Source organism: Patiria miniata, unplaced genomic scaffold (assembly GCF_015706575.1).
Source record: "Patiria miniata isolate m_02_andy unplaced genomic scaffold, ASM1570657v1 HiC_scaffold_10, whole genome shotgun sequence".
Lineage (NCBI taxonomy): Eukaryota > Metazoa > Echinodermata > Asteroidea > Valvatida > Asterinidae > Patiria > Patiria miniata.
In genome coordinates, this window is record NW_024037048.1 from 7845789 (window position 1) to 7852262 (window position 6474).

Genomic DNA, 6474 nt, shown 5'->3' on the forward strand with positions numbered 1-6474 from the left:
CCTGAAGAGTTCAACTCATCACATTCAGTATCCAGTGAGAAAAACAACTTTTAGATTTTTTACAAAATGCCCCCAAAACTTCAACGTTTTCCATAGCCGGCATCATCGAAAAAGTCAGTTTTTGACCCAAAAATCCAAGTTCACCAAATTTCCTCAAAAGTTCACACGAGGTGCCTAGAGGCCAGAATTGAATTCCCTGAAGAATTCAACTCATCACATTCAGTATCCAGTGAGAAAACAACTTTTAGATTTTTTACAAAATGCCCCCAAAACTTCAACGTTTTCCATAGCCGGCATCATCGAAAAAGTCAGTTTTTGACCCAAAAATCCACTTCACCAAATTTCCTCAAAAGTTCACACGAGGTGCCTAGAGGCCAGAATTGAATTCCCTGAAGAGTTCAACTCATCACATTCAGTATCCAGTGAGAAAAGACAACTTTTAGATTTTTTACAAAATGCCCCCAAAACTTCAACGTTTTCCATAGCCGGCATCATCGAAAAAAGTCAGTTTTTGACCCAAAAATCCAACTTCATCAAATTGGCTCAAAAGTTCACACGAGGTGCCTAGAGGCCAGAATTGAATTCCCTGAAGAGTTCAACTCATCACATTCAGTATCCAGTGAGAAAAGAAAACTTTTAGATTTTTTACAAAATGCCCCCAAAACTTCAACGTTTTCCATAGCCGGCATCATCGAAAAAGTCAGTTTTTGACCCAAAAATACAAGTTCATCAAATTTCTCAAAAGTTCACACGAGGTGCCTAGAGGCCAGAATTGAATTCCCTGAAGAGTTCAACTCATCACATTCAGTATCCAGTGAGAAAAGACAACTTTTAGATTTTTTACAAAATGCCCCCAAAACTTCAACGTTTTCCATAGCCGGCATCATCGAAAAAGTCAGTTTTTGACCCAAAAATACAAGTTCATCAAATTGGCTCAAAAGTTCACACGAGGTGCCTAGAGGCCAGAATTGAATTCCCTGAAGAGTTCAACTCATCACATTCAGTATCCAGTGAGAAAAGACAACTTTTAGATTTTTTACAAAATGCCCCCAAAACTTCAACGTTTTCCATAGCCGGCATCATCGAAAAAGTCAGTTTTTGACCCAAAAATCCAATTCACCAAATTCCTCAAAGTTCACACGAGGTGCCTAGAGGCCAGAATTGAATTCCCTGAAGAGTTCAACTCATCACATTCAGTATCCAGTGAGAAAAGACAACTTTTAGATTTTTTACACAATGCCCCCAAAACTTCAACGTTTTCCATAGCGGCATCATCGAAAAAGTCAGTTTTTGACCCAAAATCCAAGTTCACCAAATTAGCTCAAAAGTTCACACGAGGTGCCTAGAGGCCAGAATTGAATTCCCTGAAGAGTTCAACTCATCACATTCAGTATCCAGTGAGAAAAGACAACTTTTAGATTTTTTACAAAATGCCCCAAAACTTCAACGTTTTCCATAGCCGGCATCATCGAAAAAGTCAGTTTTTGACCCAAAAATCCAAGTTCACCAAATTTCCTCAAAAGTTCACACGAGGTGCCTAGAGGCCAGAATTGAATTCCCTGAAGAGTTCAACTCATCACATTCAGTATCCAGTGAGAAAAGACAACTTTTAGATTTTTTACAAAATGCCCCCAAAACTTCAACGTTTTCCATAGCCGGCATCATCGAAAAAGTCAGTTTTTGACCCAAAAATCCAAGTTCACCAAATTCCTCAAAAGTTCACACGAGGTGCCTAGAGGCCAGAATTGAATTCCCTGAAGAGTTCAACTCATCACATTCAGTATCCAGTGAGAAAGACACATTTTAGATTTTTTAAAAAATGCCCCCAAAACTTCAACGTTTTCCATAGCCGGCATCATCGAAAAAGTCAGTTTTTGACCCAAAAATCCACTTCACCAAATTTCCTCAAAGTTCACACGAGGTGCCTAGAGGCCAGAATTGAATTCCCTGAAGAGTTCAACTCATCACATTCAGTATCCAGTGAGAAAAGACAACTTTTTTAGATTTTTTACAAAATGCCCCCAAAACTTCAACGTTTTCCATAGCCGGCATCATCGAAAAAGTCAGTTTTTGACCCAAAAATCCAAGTTCACCAAATTCCTCAAAAGTTCACAAGAGTGCCTAGAGGCCAGAATTGAATTCCCTGAAGAATTCAACTCATCACATTCAGTATCCAGTGAGAAAAGACAACTTTTAGATTTTTTACAAAATGCCCCCAAAACTTCAACGTTTTCCATAGCCGGCATCATCGAAAAAGTCAGTTTTTGACCCAAAAATCCAAGTTCACCAAATTTCCTCAAAGTTCACACGAGGTGCCTAGAGGCCAGAATTGAATTCCCTGAAGAGTTCAACTCATCACATTCAGTATCCAGTGAGAAAACAACTTTTAGATTTTTTTACAAAATGCCCCCAAAACTTCAACGTTTTCCATAGCCGGCATCATCGAAAAAGTCAGTTTTTGACCCAAAAATCCAATTCATCAAATTAGCTCAAAAGTTCACACGAGGTGCCTAGAGGCCAGAATTGAATTCCCTGAAGAATTCAACTCATCACATTCAGTATCCAGTGAGAAAAGACAACTTTTAGATTTTTTACAAAATGCCCCCAAAACTTCAACGTTTTCCATAGCCGGCATCATCGAAAAAGTCAGTTTTTGACCCAAAAATCCAAGTTCATCAAATTTCTCAAAAGTTCACACGAGGTGCCTAGAGGCCAGAATTGAATTCCCTGAAGAGTTCAACTCATCACATTCAGTATCCAGTGAGAAAAGACAACTTTTAGATTTTTTACAAAATGCCCCCAAAACTTCAACGTTTTCCATAGCCGGCATCATCGAAAAAGTCAGTTTTTGACCCAAAAATCCAACTTCACCAAATTTCCTCAAAAGTTCACACGAGGTGCCTAGAGGCCAGAATTGAATTCCCTGAAGAGTTCAACTCATCACATTCAGTATCCAGTGAGAAAAGACAACTTTTAGATTTTTTACAAAATGCCCCAAAACTTCAACGTTTTCCATAGCCGGCATCATCGAAAAAAGTCAGTTTTTGACCCAAAAATCCAAGTTTCATCAAATTGCTCAAAAGTTCACACGAGGTGCCTAGAGGCCAGAATTGAATTCCCTGAAGAGTTCAACTCATCACATTCAGTATCCAGTGAGAAAAGACAACTTTTAGATTTTTTACAAAATGCCCCAAAACTTCAACGTTTTCCATAGCCGGCATCATCGAAAAAGTCAGTTTTTGACCCAAAAATCCAAGTTCACCAAATTTCCTCAAAAGTTCACACGAGGTGCCTAGAGGCCAGAATTGAATTCCCTGAAGAGTTCAACTCATCACATTCAGTATCCAGTGAGAAAAGACAACTTTTAGATTTTTTTACAAAATGCCCCCAAAACTTCAACGTTTTCCATAGCCGGCATCATCGAAAAAGTCAGTTTTTTGACCCAAAAATCCAACTTCACCAAATTTCCTCAAAAGTTCACACGAGGTGCCTAGAGGCCAGAATTGAATTCCCTGAAGAGTTCAACTCATCACATTCAGTATCCAGTGAGAAAAGACAACTTTTAGATTTTTTACAAAATGCCCCAAAACTTCAACGTTTTCCATAGCCGGCATCATCGAAAAAGTCAGTTTTTGACCCAAAAATCAAGTTCATCAAATTGCCTCAAAAGTTCACACGAGGTGCCTAGAGGCCAGAATTGAATTCCCTGAAGATTCAACTCATCACATTCAGTATCCAGTGAGAAAAAACAACATTTAGATTTTTTACAAAATGCCCCCAAAACTTCAACGTTTTCCATAGCCGGCATCATCGAAAAAGTCAGTTTTTGACCCAAAAATCCAAGTTCACAAATTCCCTCAAAAGTTCACACGAGGTGCCTAGAGGCCAGAATTGAATTCCCTGAAGAGTTCAACTCATCACATTCAGTATCCAGTGAGAAAAGACAACTTTTAGATTTTTTACAAAATGCCCCCAAAACTTCAACGTTTTCCATAGCCGGCATCATCGAAAAAGTCAGTTTTTGACCCAAAAATCCACTTCACCAAATTTCTCAAAAGTTCTCACGAGGTGCCTAGAGGCCAGAATTGAATTCCCTGAAGAGTTCAACTCATCACATTCAGTATCCAGTGAGAAAAGACAACTTTTAGATTTTTTACAAAATGCCCCCAAAACTTCAACGTTTTCCATAGCCGGCATCATCGAAAAAGTCAGTTTTTGACCCAAAAATCCAAGTTCATCAAATTGCTCAAAAGTTCACACGAGGTGCCTAGAGGCCAGAATTGAATTCCCTGAAGAGTTCAACTCATCACATTCAGTATCCAGTGAGAAAAGACAACTTTTAGATTTTTTACAAAATGCCCCCAAAACTTCAACGTTTTCCATAGCCGCATCATCGAAAAAGTCAGTTTTTGACCCAAAATCCAATTCACACCAAATTCCTCAAAAGTTCACACGAGGTGCCTAGAGGCCAGAATTGAATTCCCTGAAGAGTTCAACTCATCACATTCAGTATCCAGTGAGAAAAGACAACTTTTAGATTTTTTACAAAATGCCCCAAAACTTCAACGTTTTCCATAGCCGGCATCATCGAAAAGTCAGTTTTTGACCCAAAAATCCAACTTCACCAAATTTCCTCAAAAGTTCACACGAGGTGCCTAGAGGCCAGAATTGAATTCCCTGAAGAGTTCAACTCATCACATTCAGTATCCAGTGAGAAAAGACAACTTTTAGATTTTTTACAAAATGCCCCAAAACTTCAACGTTTTCCATAGCCGGCATCATCGAAAAAGTCAGTTTTTGACCCAAAAATCCATGTTCACCAAATTCCTCAAAAGTTCACACGAGGTGCCTAGAGGCCAGAATTGAATTCCCTGAAGAGTTCAACTCATTCACATTCAGTATCCAGTGAGAAAAGACAACTTTTAGATTTTTTACAAAATGCCCCCAAAACTTCAACGTTTTCCATAGCCGGCATCATCGAAAAAGTCAGTTTTTGACCCAAAAATCCAACTTCACCAAATTTTCAAAAGTTCACACGAGGTGCCTAGAGGCCAGAATTGAATTCCCTGAAGAATTCAACTCATCACATTCAGTATCCAGTGAGAAAAGACAACTTTTAGATTTTTACAAATGCCCCCAAAACTTCAACGTTTTCCATAGCCGGCATCATCGAAAAGTCAGTTTTTGACCCAAAAATCCAAGTTCCACAAATTCCTCAAAAGTTCACACGAGTGCCTAGAGGCCAGAATTGAATTCCCTGAAGAGTTCAACTCATCACATTCAGTATCCAGTGAGAAAAGAACAACTTTAGATTTTTTACAAAATGCCCCAAAACTTCAACGTTTTCCATAGCCGGCATCATCGAAAAAGTCAGTTTTTGACCCAAAAATCCAACTTCACCAAATTAAAAGTTTCACACGAGGTGCCTAGAGGCCAGAATTGAATTCCCTGAAGAGTTCAACTCATCACATTCAGTATCCAGTGAGAAAAGACAACTTTTAGATTTTTTACAAAATGCCCCCAAAACTTCAACGTTTTCCATAGCCGGCATCATCGAAAAAGTCAGTTTTTGACCCAAAAATCCAAGTTCACCAAATTCCTCAAAAGTTCACACGAGGTGCCTAGAGGCCAGAATTGAATTCCCTGAAGAGTTTCAACTCATTACATTCAGTATCCAGTGAGAAAAAACAACTTTTAGATTTTTTACAAAATGCCCCCAAAACTTCAACGTTTTCCATAGCCGGCATCATCGAAAAAGTCAGTTTTTTGACCCAAAAATCCAACTTCACCAAATTTCCTCAAAAGTTCACACGAGGTGCCTAGAGGCCAGAATTGAATTCCCTGAAGAGTTCAACTCATCACATTCAGTATCCAGTGAGAAAAGACAACTTTTAGATTTTTTACAAAATGCCCCCAAAACTTCAACGTTTTCCATAGCCGGCATCATCGAAAAAGTCAGTTTTTGACCCAAAAATCCAACTTCACCAAATTTCCTCAAAAGTTCACACGAGGTGCCTAGAGGCCAGAATTGAATTCCCTGAAGAGTTCAACTCATCACATTCAGTATCCAGTGAGAAAAGACAACTTTAGATTTTTACAAAATGCCCCCAAAACTTCAACGTTTTCCATAGCCGGCATCATCGAAAAAGTCAGTTTTTGACCCAAAATCCAAGTTTCACCAAATTTCCTCAAAAGTTCACACGAGGTGCCTAGAGGCCAGAATTGAATTCCCTGAGAGTTCAACTCATTACATTCAGTATCCAGTGAGAAAAGACAACATTTAGATTTTTTACAAATGCCCCCAAACTTCAACGTTTTCCATAGCCGGCATCATCGAAAAAGTCAGTTTTTGACCCAAAATCCAACTTCACCAAATTGCCTCAAAAGTTCACACGAGGTGCCTAGAGGCCAGAATTGAATTCCCTGAAGAGTTCAACTCATCACATTCAGTATCCAGTGAGAAAAGACAACTTT